The sequence below is a fragment of the Oryctolagus cuniculus genome, chromosome X (assembly GCF_051225735.1).
Source record: "Oryctolagus cuniculus isolate XC-2025 breed Fujian yellow rabbit chromosome X, ASM5122573v1, whole genome shotgun sequence".
Classification (NCBI taxonomy): Eukaryota; Metazoa; Chordata; class Mammalia; order Lagomorpha; family Leporidae; genus Oryctolagus; species Oryctolagus cuniculus.
The window spans coordinates 95,067,111-95,085,923 of NC_142888.1; the positions used below are offsets into that span (position 1 = coordinate 95,067,111).

The window sequence follows — 18,813 nt, forward strand, 5'->3', positions numbered from 1 at the left end:
ATCCTGATTTTTATAAACCAACATCTATGGGAAAAATTCCCATCGTTAGTACCTCTCATACCCACAGAGCTGTGAAAAGGAACTGTTGATACAGAAAGAGAGTTTAGAACAAACCCCAAGGAACACATATGCACTTACACACCCACAAAGCTTCATCAGGCCCTCAAACACTATCATTAGTTGTGTTAATTACCCCTAACATTCTCTGCACTTTTCTTTTTCTCTCCTTGACAACTGATAATTTTAAGTATTGTATTCAAACTGCTCCTAAATACAAGCATACTTATCAGATCTCTGATGGTGCCTTCTTTTCAGAGGTATTTTTCTCTAAAAACATAACTATTTTATAGATTCTCCATTATCATACAACTGCCAATTATGTATGAATACACTTCCATCAGTATCAACAGCATTTTGTCAGGATTCCAGTTTAATAGACAAGGCAAGTATTGAAATTTTATAGGTAGCCTGTGACATTGGTTTTTAAACCCAGGCCTCTGAACTACTGTTCTTTTAATTAAAGACCAGGAAATAGAAAAATATTACAATATATTTTTTTTAAAAAGTAAATTTTGTTTCACTCAGGGACATGTCAGTATTAAAATGAAAAACTCAGGAGACTGACAAAATGAACCCCGTGGCAAATTTCAGCCAAACTATTCTGATACAAATTCATCACTGACATGCACACCTTTCTTACTCAAGGAGAAAAAATCACCTTAAATATACATGGGAGTTCAAGAGCCTAAAATCAAACACCAACACTAAAGACTACATTTTTTCCTTATTAATCTGTCAGTTTAAATAGCCCTACCCAATTTAGTCTAAGAGAATTTTGCCTGGCCAAAAAGTTGCTAATCGTTCAGCATTCATTGCATGCTTTGTTTAAAGGAGTTTGCTGTGAATGAAATAATTCTCTGATTTTAACACTGAATTTTTTGTCACATTGTGTGTGTGTGTGTGTGTGTATGTGTATTCTCTTTAATTATTCAAAAGGTTTTTCTTCTCCACTTGCTTGACTGAAAAATGGAAGATATGAAATTGATCAACTGCTTGTGTCATTTAGATTACATGAATGTGATGGATTTCAGGAATACTATCCCCAAATACTGGACCTTGGGATTTAAAGCTGAAGGAATTGGAGGACTGATATGGATGGGAAGAACTTTGTGGTCTTCTCTGGGAGCAGGTCATAAGACCCTTATGTAAAAATTGTCTCCCTATTCCTAGAGGCAAGGAACATGCTTGTATCAGAAGACAAAGGGACAAAGAGAGGACTCTGGACAAGCAGGCTTTGCTAAGTGTCCCCTAGTCTATTATACACAGCTCGAAGTTTTTTTCATCCTATCATATTTTGCTACAACTCTACATTATTCATCAAAGCTACCACAGAAAACACTCAGGTTGAAAAGTTTCTTTGAGTTTTAATTTCCTTATGAAAGGGTCCACTGTCAAAATTTAAATACATTTGCATTTTATTCTCTCACTAATCTGTCTTTTGTTACAGGATCCCTAGTCAATGAACCTAAAATAGGTGGAAGGAATTATTTTTCTCTCAGGCAGATTACAGAAACTAGAATTCCTCTCCAAACAAGCCATAAAACTCAAAGGGGCTCCTCTCCAGCATCTCTCTTCTCCATTGTCTCTTGGAGAATCATTTCAGAGAAGTCCTACTCCAGACCTGGGAGGAAGCAATGTTAAAAAGAGAGGCCAACAGGCCTTGTTGGGTTTCCTCTCTTAGTCTATTACCATTAGATAAAACCTTTTTGTCCAAATACATTTCTACACACCTCTCCAGACATCATTGAACCTAAGCATAAAAACAGTCAGTTTTCCATGGATCTTTGGGTCTTAACTGCTGAAGACTTCTGTGCCACATAAAACTTTGATTAAGTAAATTTGTTTGCTATGATTTTCTCTTGTGAAGCTGCCTTTTGTTATAGCAGTGTTGCCCATGACACTTATGATGAGTGAGGAATGGTATCATCACTTTCTGCCCCTATGCTATTTAATGTTAAGATATTTATCTAACTGTTTGCTTTTCCTTCAGTATTTGCAACTTGTTTATTACAGGGATATATATGTGTGTATATATATATACATATACATACAATTTTAAGTTTTGTTTATATTTAAATTTACATCCATTTCTGCCACTCAAAGTACAGGTAGAGGCTAGAAACAATCATAGTGAAAGAATTTTCACATATCAATTATAACATGAGTGCAGGAGGGAAGCAGGAAGTTGAAATCTGTCTAAAATATACATAGGAGGAATTGTTTTAAGAGATGCTTAGACAAATGGGGAAGTGTGGAAGTAGAATAAGAGAAACAACTTTCTTTATTGGGTTCCTCTATTCTATTTTCCTAATGGGTTATTGGTATTTTGCCTGAACAAATGAGAATAAAACATTAGAAATATAATAATCCAGGAATTTTAGCTTATGTAAATTTATAGCTACAATAAACAAACAGTACCATTCTATAAAATGTTTTCTCTTACATTGGAGGAATTAATACTTTGAGTTAGAAGTGACATAAAAGGGGATTTGGACAAGCCTCTCAAATTTCAAAAACCCAAATTATACTGTGTCATAGTCTAAATACTTGGAAAACAGAGCCTAAAAAAGAGCTTACTTATTAAGGCCTTGTGGGAGGATGGGAGTGGGGTATAATCCCAGAGAAATAGGCATCAGGGTAAAGGGAAAAGAACAAATGCAAGGAGGTAAATTCTGGAATTTGCCACAGTTTTACAAAAAGATAACAGCTGGTTTCATTTTTTTCTTTTCTTTCTTTTTTTTTTTTTTTTTTGACAGGCAGAGTGGACAGTGAGAGAGAGAGAGACAGAGAGAAAGGTCTTCCTTTTGCCGTTGGTTCACCCTAAAATGGCCACCGCGGCCAGCGCACTGCACTGATCCAATGGAAGGAGCCAGGTACTTATCCTGGTCTCCCATGGGGTGCAAGGCCCAAGTACTTGGGCCATCCTCCACTGCACTCCCTGGCCACAGCAGAGAGCCAGCTGGTTTCTTAATATCTCAGCATATCTCTTGCAGGCTGATTTCATGGACATGTGAACGTGCAGTTGCATGGGGCCTTGTACTTTAATATTTTGCTATTGTTGTTTTGAAATTCTTAAAATTTTTGCAGTGGGGTCCCATATTTTCATTTTGCCATAGGCTCCACAAATCATAGTTGGTCCTGGTTTGTAGCTGAAACAAATGTAACTTGGAAGAGTTAGTTGGAAAAAATGAGCAGTTCATTTACCTGCTGGCTACTATACATTTCTGTTTCCTTCACTGGTGAAATTCTATTTCAAGGGGTATGGCTGGAGAGCAAATGGTTTGTCCTTGGGGGTGGGAGGTGACAAAGAAGGGGGGTGCCCAGTAAATCTAGGGCGATGCATACACTAGATCTGGAACAGAGTGCTCCCTCTATCCTATGTGTCTCATACCAGTTTTAAAATTTATTTATTTATTTATCTATTTGAAAGGCACAGCATCAGAGAGACAATAAGAAGGAGATCTTTGTCCACTGATTCACTCCCCAAATGATTGCAACAACCTGGTATGGGCCAGGCTGAGGCCAGGAGCCAGGAATACATCCAAGTCTCTCATATGGGATGCAGAGGCCCAAGCACTAGGGCCATCTTCTGTTGCCTTTCCAGGTGCATTAGCAGGAATTTGGATTGGAAGTGGAGCTGCCAAAATTCAAACTGATATTTTGATATGAGATGCCAATGTTGTAAGCTGTAGCTTAACCAGCTGTTCCATAACTGGCCACCTTATTCCATTTTTGAGTTGATTATCATTAGAAACTTTTTATTTGCTTGTAATCCAAATGAACCTACTTGAACTCTTTCCTGTTAGTCATAATTTTGCCTTGTGGCAACCCTGATCAAGTCTATACCCAATTGTACAGACAAGATATCAGTTACACCCTTTTAATCTACTCAGGCTAGAGATACCAAGTTCCTCTGATCAGTTTTCCTATAGTATAAGAGTTGGCTATTACTTAAGTTCTTAAGGAAGAACTAACATTTACTAATGCTTACTATGTACTAGAAATTATTTAAAGTAACTTTATGCATTTGCTCATCTAATCCTCAAAAAAATTCCCTGAGGCATGTACTATTCTTAAGCAGGAGTATGACATGAGCAACGGGACAACTCAAGAAATTGGAAATGGAAAGCATTGTCTCTAGAACCTGGAAAGTCACAAGAGCATGTCATTTACTTAGGAAGGGTCTTCAAAAATTCATGGAAACTGTATACTATAAAACAGTATCCATGGATTTCAATTTTCTTGTCCAAAGTAAGCCTATCTTTCCATTCGATTTTCCACAAGCTTTTTGTATCTGGCTTTAGCAGAGTAGGGTGCAGCCCTAATGGTCTTGGTAAGTCTGACTGGCCTAGGTTCCTATATCAGCCATACCAATCACTAGTTGTTTAATCTTGAACCAGCGAACTAGCTCCTGTGGGCCTCTGTTTCCTGATTTGCAAAGTGAAGATAGTGAAAACCTCTATTAAATGGTAGTAATTTAGGTTCAGTGATTTGGTAAGTATAAAGTATCACTATCCCTGCCATATAATAAGTAATCTATGAATATTTCTTTCCTATTTCATTATCCTCCCCCTTAAACCCTATCTTCTAACATACAAAGTCTCAGTATATAGACCAATAAGAATTAAACAACTTAGATGTGTTCTAAGCAAGCAAACTAACAAAAAACAGATTTTCTCTGCCTGCTATCCTCACTATAGCCTGATTTAATAATGGTCTTCTTTCTAATCAAGAGAAAAAACTTAGATTGTGTTTTCTGTTGGTAGGTTTTACAAAGTACATGGAATTTAAGGTCTATGAAGCAGTAACAATTATGTCAATGAAAAGCCAATTTGTTGGAGATAGTAGTAAATTCTTAAAGGGTATTTCTAGAAATTAAAATTTATGCAATGGTTTGTATATCTCTAGAGCCATTTAAAATTAGTTATTTTGGCTTTCTAGACCTGTCTAAAACATAGCAAGAAAAGAAAAAATGTTCGAAAAGAATTAACATGTATTGCATTTACCCATCTGATTACTTGCCTTGAATACATTTGCTTCAGTCTTGAGTTGGGAGGTAACTAATGTAATGATTATTTAACTATTAGGTCCTAGTCTATCTTACTTCTAATATTTCTTAGGGGTAGGATGAAAAGGAGAGGAGAAAGGAGAGAGGAAACAAAAACGAGGGAGAGGGAGAGAGGAGAGGGAGAGAGAAGTATCTTTTTACTGGAGATGGCAGTGGGATAAAGGTACCTGGAACTTCAAGAATATTTAAATACCATAGTGGCTTAGAATTTCTTGTCTTTGGCATAGCCTCAGCCTCAGGGTATATTTTTGGGCCTGTCATTATATTAGTTCACTAATATAAATTAGGGAGTCTTTAATGATGGTACAAACATTTTCTATCTGAGTAAATTCCCACTGCAGGCATTTTCAATGACTGATTAGTCAGTCTGGTAGCACTTTAATTTTTTTTTCTCTAATTTCATTTTTTACATCTGCTATTGAATTACTGAATCTGAATTATAACACTAAAAATTAAATTATAGCTATTGGGTTCTTTATTATAGCTTTCTTCCTTGCACTCCATAAATAACCTTTTAAGCTCAATATACTCTCTTGAGTTATATGTAGGAGAAATTTTCCTCACCAATCTTATTTATCTACTTGCTTCAGTTGAGAAATATACATATACTCTTTTTTTGGCTTCAAGCAAATGTATGATGTGGCTTGGTTTTTATTCAAAACATTTTAAATGACAGACACGAGCTACTTTATACTATTAAGAAAGCAAAGTATGAGATAAATATAAGTGAGACCTTGGAAAGACTCTTCAATTATACTATATATGAGAATTGATATGCATTCAACTAACAGAAAAAAAAAACACAGTGTTCTGGTGACATTCTCTAGACCATCTCCTGAATGTGTAATTTTATGAAAATATAAAAGCTTTTCCAGAAGCCAGTGGATTTTTTCTTTGAATTAAATATTTCTATTAAATTTAACAATAGACAAAGCAACAGAACACTCCTTGAATTTTTACTCTTAGAAAAGCCAAGTAAAAATTTACTCTTGCGAGTCTATATGTGAATAGATCCAAACACAAGTATAAGCGCTCTGTAATTTTCTTTAACTGAATACATTTAGAAGAATTATTATCAGCTGAGCTGCATGCCATTACAGTGACTCATCCAGAAATCATATGTAAAACAGAAAGGGAACATTACAAGTGCCCTGGACAACAGGCACTGTTGTATTCTTTCTCAAGTGCATTTATAAGTTAATAGTGTCATGTATATGAATGCTGTACATGGATTTGAAGCAAATGTGTTTATATAATAGCAACAGCAAAGGTTCATCACTCCGGGCTTCTTTGGCTTTAAATAAAATGAAGAGTATATGGCATTTATATAAGAAATTCCTATAATGAAAAAAATATCTAGTGGACTCATTTTTAGGGGGAAAATTATTTAAAGTCTATCTTAACTAAAACAAAACAATTATTTTAAAATAAAATAAAAAATATATCAATGATATATGTTCAAAAATACTATTTTTGCTCCTCTAACATGTGCCCTTAAAGATAAGGTACAGTTTTTCTATGAGTACAATGCCCTGAATGGATGCTGAGAGCAGAGGAACTTCAATTGGAAAACATGAAAACTCCATTATATGGTTTAACTCAAAAACTTCACTGAGCACATTTCTGCATCGGGGTTCATACCTTTGTACAAGTTCTCAGCCTGAAAATCTCAGTCTAGATGTATTTTTTTTTCAAAATAAAGAAATGGAGTCTTCTAGCAAAAATAAAAGAAAATTTACAACTAGATGGTATGGCTAATGGACAGACGGAGTAAAGGAGGGAGAAAAAGTCTGAAACCCTCCTCTAAATAATGGTTTGCTGTAAAAAAATACTGTAGCCTGACCACATAACTAACAGCAGTGGACAGTCGCCCATGAAGAATCACATGCTTGTCACCTGCTGTCTCTTCTGCAACTCTCATTCTGCCTACAGCAAATACTACGTGTGAATTTTAAAATCAAAGGCCAAAAAAACAAACCAAACCAAAACAAAACAAAAAAAATAAAACTAAACTAAAAGCTCCTACTCTTGTTGACAGTCTTAGCTCAAGGCCAGGATTGGGAAGTACATACGCAAGTTGAAGCTTTTATAAAGCTGGATATAGTCTTATTGTACTAGCTTGTTCTCTTCATGAAAAACCTTTTTAAGACTCATTTGTTTTCTCTGCAACAAAGAAACTTCCACCCTCCCACCCCTCAAATTTTAATGGGTCAAGTCCAATCTTCATTGAGTTCAGGTCGGGCTATATTGAATTATCCTCCCCTGGAGATTTCCTTTAAATGGTTGCAATGATATTTTTCTTGATTAAAAAAAAAGCTTGTCAAAACCTTCAAATGCTGATAAATCCTTAATGCCAGCCCTATAATAATGTCTTCACTTGTCAAATCTATGTAATGCATTCTTCTTTCACCTTGGAATTAGAATGCTAATAATAAAAGTAAACATCATCGGAGGGGGCTAACAACAAATAGACTTCAAACAAATCATTAAAATTATGGAAAAATAAGGGCTATGGAAACTGTAGACTAAGACTAGAAAGAACAAGTACTTGGGTCATCCTAGGCTGCCATCCCAGGTGCACTAGCAGGAAGCTGGTCCAGAAGTGGAACAGCCGGGAATCAAACTGGCACTCTGATGTGAGATGTTGGTGTTGCAAGCAATGGCTTAACCTGTTGCTCCACAATGCCAGTCCCATTTACTTGCTTCTTAAATAAGTTTTCACAACTACTTTTATCTAAGCCATCACTTAATGGTCACTTTATTAATATGCTCTTACTTCTGGTATGTTATATCTTAAATAAGATGAGAAAAGAGCATATGAATTGATATACCATTTGAATAGACACTTTGTTTCACATGCTATTTGGCAAGACTTAAATAAATCCTGGATTAAATAAAGCTTCATAAAGCTAGAATGCTATGTTAAAAAAAATATTTAGGGTGCGCATTTTGTCACAGCAAGTTAAACTGCCACTTGGGATGGCCCCATACCATATTGGGGTGCACGGGTTCAAGTAATGCCTCCACTTCCAATCTGGCTTTCTGCTAACACATACCCTAGGAGGCATCAGGAGATGGCTTATGTACTTGGGATCCTGCCACCCACATGGCAGACCCAGATGGAATTCCTAGCTCCTGGGTTTGGTCTGGCCCAGTCTTAGTTATTGCAGGAATTTGGGAGAAAATCAGTAGATGGAAGATAGTTCTTTCTCTTCTCTCCTTGTCTCTCTTTCTGTTTCTTCTCTCCATCACTCTGCCTTTTAGAAAACTAAGTAAACTTTAAAAAGATAGCCAATAAAAAATAAAAGAATGCTAGCCTTCTTGGTGTCAATTTTGTGATCATCACCAAACTTTTCTTGAGCTGTATTCCTGAATTCATCAGTGAAATTAAAAGGACTATGCATATGATTCACCATATTCTTTTTTTTTTTTAAGATTTATTGATTTGAAAGGCAGAGAGAGGAAGAGAGAGAGTTTTTCTATCTGCTGGTTCATTCCCCAAATGGCTGCAACAGCTGGTGCTGGGCTTATTTGAAGCCAGGAGCCAGGAGCTTCTTCCAGGTCTCCCACATGGGTACGGGGGCCCAAGTACTTGGGTCATCTTCTACTGCTTTCCCAGGCACATTAGCAGGGAGCTGGATATGTAGTGGGGCCGCTGGGACTTGCACTATGGGAGAAATGCTGGCACCCTGCAAGTGGTGGCTTTACCTGCTATGCCACAGCGCCAGCCCCATAGCATAGGTATTCCTGCACTTAACAGAATTTATCCAGAACAAGTTTAATGCGTGAAGTGCATTGGTATGTACAAATACAATCAATACATCAATTTTCATCCAAACTGAATGCAATTTTTCATGACATCAGTGACATTATGCTGAGGTCATAATACTAGAGAGCTTAAGATCCATTTCACATTACTGCTGCCTGGATTAGCAATTATTCTGCTGGAAAACAGTGTTATAGGACAAACAAAAGACGACTGAGAGGGTATGTTAAGCTGGTGGTTGCACTGTCCTTATTCAATAACTGATTGTGGATACTAACAGGATTACTATATGTCCAGAAATAAGAGCTTGGCAAGCTAAACAAGTAAGAGGAATATGACTGTACTAATTTTCTACATTGTTCATGACTGGAATCAGTCCCTAAATAAAGTAGGGCTTATTACTTATATGGGTATTATCATCTGATAAATCTATGCTAAATATTTTTGCATAACAACAAAACAACAATTTAAAAGATCAGAAATGGGAGCAAGCATTTGGTTAAGCTGGCTAAGAAGTTGCTTAGGATGCCACTTCCTTTATCAGATGGCCTGGGTTTGAGTGCTGGATCTACTTCTGATCCAGCTTCCTGCTAATGCCCTTTGGAAGCAGCATATGATAACCCATATACTTGCATCTTTGCCACCCAAATGGTTGACCTGCATGGAGCTCTTGGTTCTTGACTTCAGTACGGCCCAGCCTTGGTTACTGTGGACATTTAGGGAGTGAACCAGTGGACGGAAGTTCTTTCTCTCTGTTTCTCCCTCTGTGACTCTGTTTCTCAAATAAATAAATTAAATAGACAATAATTATGACAACAACTAGCATCCAGAGATGAGCCTTGAGAGCTTATGCAGAGTATTCTAGGCATGATAAGGAGTTTTAGGTTTGACTCTGTGTAATGGGAAGTCACTGAAAGGCATTAAATTTATTTATTTATTTTTAATGATTTACTTATTTATGTATTGGAAAGAAAGAGTAACAGAGAGGGAGAGCAGGAGAGAATATCCATTTACTGGATTACTCCACAAATGGCTGCAACATGCAGGTCTGGTCCAAGCCAAACTCAGGATCTAGGAACTGCATCCTGGTCTCCCACATGAGTGGCAGAGGTCCAAGTACTTGGGTCATCCTCTGCTTCTTTCCTAGACACATTAACCAGAAGTTAGATCTGAAGTAGAGATGTTGGGATGCTAACCAGTGCTCCTATATGGGAGGTGGGTATTATAAGTGGCAGCTCCACCCACTGAGCCACAATGCTGGGCCCAGTTGATTAAACTTACACTTTAATAAAGGTAACTCTGGCAACTATGTGGAAAATGGAGGGAAGGAGTCAATAGGGAGAATAGTTAGGAAACAGTAATTGCAGTCCAGATAGATGATTGTGACTGTGACTGTGTGTAGAGTGGTCAAAGATGATTGTAGTTGCATTTTAGAGGAAGAGCTGACCAGACTTGAAGCAGAAGAAATATGAGAGATAAAGAACAGGGGGCTAAAAATAATGATTCCTGGGTTTCTGGCATGAAAAACAGAAACCGAAAAGTGAGGAGGTGATTTGGAGAGAACAGCTTTAGAACTATTAAGCTTTAAATGCTTGAACCATCCAAATTTAGAGTCCAAATAGGCAACTGAATCTGCAGTTTGGAAAGAGGTCTCAGCTGGACCCTTGAAATCAGAAGGTATTTGCACACAGTTTCAACTTGAGAAGAGTTATATTATTTCATGATATTGTTATGATTCAATTTTTTTACATTGTTGGCTATATAAACCTAGGTAATAATTCCTGTATCCCTGACTCATTTCAAGAACAAACATTTCTAGATATGATCTTGGTTAAGGTCATTTTCCTCTGGGTTATGCTTCTAATTTTCCCTCTTTATTCTGCTTTTCTGTAAGTCACTAAAAACTTGTGCAGGTATCATGGATATTTCTATTAAGAAACCCCTGCCAACATCTGAAAGAAAAAAAGTCTTCTATTACACTTCTATTGAAGTGACTGTTGCCAATAACAATCACAATGCTAACTGCATTTGTAGGTGGGGGGAGTTCATTAGAAAAAAAAGCTTGTAAATCTTGTACACCATGAAAATAACTGTCAGAATTTCACCCAAAAAGGAGAATTTTTATAAAAACAGACTGTTTTTTATTCACAAGTTGCAAAACTAATACATCAACATTGGCACAAAGGGAAGGTTTAGGGGTGGTTTCGGCCATAAAAGTCTATATATGTTCCAATGTTCTTTGGTCCCTCCCTCCCTCTGGCTCTAACTGAGACATTCAATAGTTAAGTTAGCATGTCTTCTTCCTGATTGTAATTCTATACTCTTCTTTTAGGTTATATACATTTCACACATTCAAGGTTGGTTGTTTTTGGTGTGAATAGTTATTATAATCAATTGCCAAGTTCCATATCACTGAATTGTTCTTTTAGAGCCAGGAACAATGCTTATCTATATTTTAATAAACTACTGAGTATACTGAGTAGGTGCGGATGCTGCACACACCAGTTTCTGATGCTGCTCTTGAGTTAATAAAGTTCTTTGAGAAACTCTCCCCATTTTTTTCAAGAACCTAACTTTCCATCAACTTCAAAATGAATATCATCATCACTCCAAAGTTAGCAAATTACATATGCCACTGTAATCTCTCGCTTTTAGCATCCTAAAATAAAGTATTAAAGGGTTAGAGTTATGGGTCTTTTATCTGAAATATTTTCCTAATTTGTAATGGACTGTCATATCTTCTGTGGGGCCAGTAAACCAAAACCTATCCAAATGATCATTGCTTTCAACCTGGGACAACTAGAAATTAACATTTATTAGGTAGGTCTATCAGTCTCCTACTGAATTCAAAAGGATTTACTTTTTCAGTGTCAAATATAGTTGGTGGCTAAAAAGTTGCCAAATAACATTTTTAAAGCTTTTACAACACAATATTCCATTCATTGATATACAACCAGATGTCTTGTTGGTATTACTTATTGACTACACACACACACACACACAGACACACACACACACACACTGCTGGAAATCACCTAAATGCTTCCAAACAGCTTTTGTGAAGGTTGAGTATGCCTTATCCGAAATGCCTGGAACTACAAATTTTTTCGATTGTGATTTTTTGTATTCTTAAATATTTGAATATACATAATGAAATATCTTTGGGATACAGACTTTTAAATGTTAGAGCCATTCAAATTGGGATTTCAAATAGACAACTGATTCTGTAGTTTGGAAAATATGTCTGAGCTGGGCCCCTGAAAGAGGAAACTATTTGCATAAATTCCGACTTAAGAAGAGTTATATTGTTTCATGACATTGTTAAACAATGAATTAATTTGTTTCATAAACACTTATTATACACATAGCCTGAAGGTAATTTTATATCATATTTTTAGTGTACCTGCATTTTGACTATAATCTATCACATGAGGTCAAGTGGGAAATTTTACACTTGATGCATTTTGTAAGTGTTCAAAAAGGTTCAGATTTTACAGCATTTGATGTTTTGGATTTTTAGATAAGGGAAGCACAATGTATACTTGCTGAAACTAACTTAATCAATATAAAACATGTTGCATTTGAAAAAAAAATGGGGTGGGCATTTGGCAAAGTGCTTGAAAAACTTGCATTTCATATCCAAGTACCTGAGTTCAGTCTCTAGCTCAGCTTCCTTTTCCAGCTTCCTGCTAATGTAATGGTACAAGTAGTTGGGTTCCTGCCACCCATGCAGGAGACCAGATTGAATTTCTGGCTCCTGGCTTTGGCCTGGCTCACCCCCAGCTGTTGAAGGCATTTGAGGAGTGAATCAGTAGATGGGAGCTTTCTCAGTCTGTCTTTCTCCCTTTGCCTCTTCAATAAATAAATAAAATGAAAAATAAATTACATTCAACCACAATAACATTAATCTAGATAATGCAATAAAACACACCTAGCAGAGTTCCCAGCACATAGAAACTGAACCTGAATTCCAATCTCAATAAACAACATATCCTACCAAATAGTCCCACTAGATGAGCTAATAATGGCATCATAAAATATGGTTATGTACTATGCAAGACATACCTTTTAAAAATTAAAACATGATTTTTTCCAATTTAAGGCTTAAAATCTATCAGTAATCCAGCAGTTTTATATGTTATAGTAGAAAAAAAACATGGCCATTGGACTCAGATATACTTATTACGAATTCTTTCTTCATCATTTATTGTGTGATTCTGGGCAAATTATTTTTTGTGACTTCAGTTTTGTGATTTGTAAAATGGGGAAAACAATTTAAACTTTTGTAAAAAAGGTTTTTAATACTTAAAATGGTCAATTTGTTTCTTTTAATTAGTATAAAGAACAGAATAGATGCACTCCACAGTTACAGTTCCAAGAAGACTACCATATTTTTCTCACTCTTCCCTCCCACCCTATCCCCCACCATTTGCAAAGATATAATTCTAATCCCTCTATATTCACAGGTTTAATTAGCCACTATCCATAATCTTCAACAAGTGAAAAGTAGACCATAGTTCCACAATAGTATAAACCAGGGCTATCATAAAAATGATATTCATATCACAAAATGTCTATTTCATTCCTATACATTTTCTGTATTCTATGTTAACTGTCACATATCTGAGAAAACATATAATATTTATCTTTTTGAGACTTGCTTATTTCACTATGCATAATGGTTTCCAGTTGTACCCATTTTGCTACAAAAGACAGGATTTCATTCTTTTTATGGCTGAGTAGTATCCCATAGTGTATATATACACCACGTTTTCTTTATCCAGTCACTGGCTGATGGACATTTGAGTTGGTTCCTTATCTTACATAGTGTGAACTGAGCTGCAATAAACATAGGGGTACAAATAACACTTTCATATGCTGATTTCATTTCTTTTGGGTAAATTCCCAGGAGTGGGATGGCTGGGTCATATGGTAGATCTATTTTCAGGTCTCTGAGGAATCTCTATACTGTCTTCCATATGTACTAGTTTACATTATCACCAGCAGTGGATTCTGGTACCCTTTCCCCCACATCATTGCCAGTTGTTGCTGTGGATTCATTCTGAGAGGAGGAGCGTAGTGGGGGCAAGAGTTGCAGAATCACCACACAGACCCCGGGAGCTGGGTGAAATCAGGCCAGAGGTGAGCAGCCAGAAGACTCGTTTATTTCAGTTGCTACAGCAGCTTATATAGCCAAGGTGGCCAATCCAGTCAAAGGGCGGTCTATGCTCTAACGAATCACAGCCTGTTGCCAGGCAGTTTCCAAAGCCCTCCAATCACAGCTTGTTGCCAGGCAGGCTCCATTGTCATGTGGTTTCCAAAGCCATCCAATCACGACCTGTTGTCAGGCTCCATTGTCATGTGGTTTCCAAAGCCATCCAATCACAGCCTGTTGTCAGTCAGGCTCTGTTGTCGTGTGGTTTCCGAAGCCATCTAATCACGGCCTGTTGCCAGGCAGTTTCTGTTGCCAGCGGCCATCTTGGCATGGCCTTCTCATTCCACCACAGCCAGTATTTATTTATTTTTTTATTTTTTGATGATTACCATTTTAACTGGGGTGACATGAAATCTCACTGTGGTTTTGATTTGCATCTCTGTGATGGCTAGTGAATCTGAGCATTTCTTATATCTGTTGGGCATTTCTATTTCATTCTTTGAAAAATGCCTGTTCATGACCATTGCCCATTTTATAAATAGGTTGCTTTGTTATTGTTCAGTTTCATTAGCTCTTTATATATCCTAGAGAAAGTTCTGTGCTGTGCACTGATGAAAATATCGTGTATTCTGCAATTGTGGGATGTAATGTTCTGTAGATATCAACTAGTTCTATTTTCTCTTTGAACTAGCCTCTGTCACTGAGTGGACTGTCTGCTCCTTTAATGGATATCTAGAGGCATGTGCTTGGTGGGGCCAGGGAGCTCTCTGTTCAGTATTCAAGGGTGGGGTGAGAGTCCAGGGTGACACTCAAGTTGGGTGTGGTAGATCTCCTCTATTGTCAGCATAGGGGAGGGTATGATCACATTTGTTGGCATAATCATAACATCACTTACTTTCTTCCAAGGTGATCAATGACTGGGATTAGCCCACTGTGGCCACAACACCCGCCATATAGCCACATGAACCATACAAAGGATCTGCGTGGTTCTCAGTGTTAGCATGGAACTCTCTGCAATGACCCACCTTAGGTGATTAGGGAACTCTGAACCTCTGAAGCCAAATACAGTGGTTGCCCAGATACTCAGCTAGTCCCCACAGTCACAGAATTCCCACAGTTACAGTGTGCAAGGCTTCCACAGTCACAGGCTGCAGAGGAAGCACTCTCAGCCCTGAGTCTGCCCTGTCAACACAGGGAGCAGAGGCATTCCCAGAGCCACTTGCCTGTGGGTGCTCTGCCTTGGCAGTTTGAGCCTGGGGAACCTGTGATAGATTGGGGGATGGGAGCAGCTCAGTACTAGGTGGGTGCCCAGCCCCTGCCTATCTTCCAGGCTAGATTCAAAGTCAGTGGGGAATGTGGAATTATCCATCTGATAAAATCCCCTAGTCACACACGTGAGTGAATCATCATAGCCTCTACTCTACTACTACTCCTGCTAATCATTGGCGCCCTTGTGGGCAGATGGGGAGAAACAAATGTGCATTCCCTTCATAGGATTAGGTGTGCAACCTGACCTTCCCCCAACCCCACACCCCATCCCGCTAGTGCTCTAGGCCATACTCAAAGTCAGTGTGGTCTACAAAGTTCTCCATCAGGCAATATCTCCAGCTGACACTGGCTACACAGTCCACTCTCATCTAGCTCCCAGAAGACAGTATCTCCTCCAGCTCCCCCCCAACAATTTAACCTTATAATATTGGGATGATTAAATTAAATAATGCATACATTGCTCTTATGTAAATGAACACATTGCAGAACTAGATACATGTTAGTACTTTTTGTGCTCCTGATGTCTACAGGATCAATACATACAAGGCCCTGGAACTTATGATTTCCATCTCACTGTCATATGTTTTGCCTTTTAATGTCAATCTCCCTACTTACTCAAGGCTTCTGAATTGCTTTGCTTAACTGCTATGCTGTTTCTAGTCTTCTTCCCTTCCTGTGCTTGGAATGTCTTTCCCTGCTCTGCCCAAAGAACTACCACTCATCTTTAGGTCAACTCTTCCAGGAAGTTTTCTACGATCCTCTAGATGTGGTAATATCATTCTTGAAATGGAGACCCTATATAGTGCCTTTGATGCAGCTGTAAGACACCATCAGTTCCTAGTCTTTCACAGTCTACCAGCCTTCCTTCCATAGCTTAGTTTCCTTGCCTTGCTTTTAGAATTACAAATCAGTCTCTTAGTAAAATTATGTCACTACACTGAGAGAATGCTGTAGGGGGCCCTATAGCTCCCCCGAACACAAACTCATGAGGTCATTTATCTCCCCTGTAGATTATATCTTGATATTTGATCTTGCTTGAGGGTCCCTCCATCAGGAACTCCAGGCCCTAATCAAAAGGTAACTACCACCTACACATATCATCCAGACTGACTAGAACCTATTTTGCCACTATCAAAATTCCATAAAAGAACATGGTACCACCAAATAATCAAATCAGGGCCACAAGCACTTCAGGCCAACCAGGGACTTGCACATGAGCTGAATACACACCTCTTAGCCCCAACTTCAATCTGTAAGAACTTTTACTCCCAACCCTTTGAGGATCTCTCAAAGTAAGTGATAACTACTTGGCTCTTTGCTCTAAGTTTTTCAATAAATACCTCCTTTCTTCCACCAGCCTGGTGTTTTGCTGCACATCAGGCAAGCAGATCCATTTTGGGGATTCTACAGCAATTTCTCTAGATGGTTATGGGGGTATTCTATAATACTTTCAATGCTCCCATAGTATCTTTGGTTCTTATAGGATTTTTTCACTTGCAATCTAATAATTTATATGGCTAGTTTTCTCAAGAGAATTTTACCTTGAAATCAGAGTGAGAATTACAAAAAAAAATTCCTATCTCAACTTCTAACACCATGCTGCCATATAAAAAGTGCTTAATACATTTTGTTTACTCTAATTCTCTCATTTATCCAGTTAGCAAACAGTTTTTCTGAAAAGTACAGCTACCTTGTACTGCTTAGGTTTGGTTACAGGAACTTTCATACAATGCTAACAGGAAAACAAATGAAATGACTTTTCCAGAAAATAATTAATAAGAGGCTACAAATACTTCTAACATTTAGCACAGGGATGTTAGTTGCTGTAAATTGTCTTCAAGAAAGTGCCTAGGAGCTGGTGCCTTGGTGTAGTAGGTTAAGCTTCCATCTGTGGTGCTGGAATCCCATGGGCACCAGTTTGTGTTCTGGCTGCTCCTGTTCTGATCCAGCTCTCTGCTACGGCCTGGGAAAGCAGTAGAAGATAGCCCAAGTGCTTGGGCCCCTGCACCCACATGGGAGACTTGAAGAAGCTCCTGACTCCTGGCTTCAGACTGGCCAAGCTCTGGTCATTGTGGCTATTTGGCGAGTGAATCAGCAGATGGAAGACCTTTCTCTGTGTCTCTCCCTCTCTCCGTCTGTAACTCTGCCTTTCAATAAATAAATAAATCTGGGTCCAGCACTGTGGTGCAGAGGGTTAAAGCTGCCACCTGCAGCGCCAGGATCCCATATGGGCGCCGGTTTGAGTCCTGGCTGCTCTTCTTCTGATCTAGCTCTCTGCTATGGCCTGGGAAAGCAGTGGAAGATGGCCCAAGTCCTCGGGCCCCTGCATTCATATGAGAAGCTCCTGGCTCCTGGCTTCAGATCAGCTCAGCTCTGGCTGTTGCGGTCATTTGGGGAGTGAACCAGTGGAATGGAAGACCTCTCTTTCTCTTCTCTCTGGCTCTAACTCTCTCTGCAACTCTGTCTTTCAAATAAATAAAATAAAAATAATTCTTTAAAAAATAAAAAAAAAATCTTTAAAAAAAAGAAAGTGTCTAAAAGAAAAACCAGGACTTCTGGCCAAAGAAATTCAAATGGTCTTATTTATAGTGGTAAAAAAAAATGATATCAGACAACAAGTGATAACAGAATAGCATTAGTACAATGTTACCAAAGATAACTGTATAGACAACAACATGAAATTATGAAAACTTTTGAATAAAACACTTTTGATTTCATATTAGGTGAAAGATAATAACACAAAGGGTTTTTTACAGAATGATCTTAACTGTGTAACACATTTTGAAAACAAACTCTCTTAACTTTGAACAGCTACCTCTCTATCACTCAGTCAAAAGCTCATTCTACATTTTATAGGGGTAGAATGTTCAGCATTAGGGTGAGCTAACAGCTAACAAAGAAAGGACTGAGACTATCTAAATGCATAGGGATGTTCTTTGAAATCACACCTATCACCCCCCCCCCCAAAGCTGCAGGATATGCACTAGGTTCTGAATAAAGAGTCTATCTTAGAGGCCCAAAGGTTGTTTTAAAATGTCTTCTTCTGTAAGAAATAAATAACCAGACTGTGTTCTTCAGAATTCTCAGTCTATTCAAATATGTTCCTAAAAAGTCCTTCCACTTTTGTGTAATTTAAATAACTAGTTTCAAAAGTGTTACATAAAAAGGCTGTTGAAGATTTTCATTCATTTAAACAGGTGGGAAAATATTAGGAAAAACAAAGATAAATCAAAAGCCCAGAGACTTTCAAGTGTTCTGGCAAAAATATATGCAAGCACATATACATACACAATCTAGTCGAAGGTTCTAGAATTTTCCAAGTGCCTGGTGATTATTTATGAAACATCAGAAAGCAAAGTGAAAGTGGTCACTCATACAAGTATTGTGAGATAATGCTTTGCATATAGTAGGTCCTCAAACAGATAAATGTACAGTGTCTGGCTAATCCAAATCAGGGATTGGCAAGCTATTGCCCCCATGCCAAATTTGGCTTGA

The 18,813-nt window shown here is 37.9% G+C and overlaps 1 protein-coding gene across 1 annotated transcript in view; it reads right to left on the reverse strand.

The window, feature by feature from the left end:
- Window positions 1-18,813, reverse strand: part of DIAPH2 (diaphanous related formin 2) — a 947,972-nt gene that overhangs the window by 334,071 nt on the left and 595,088 nt on the right. The window lies entirely within an intron of this gene.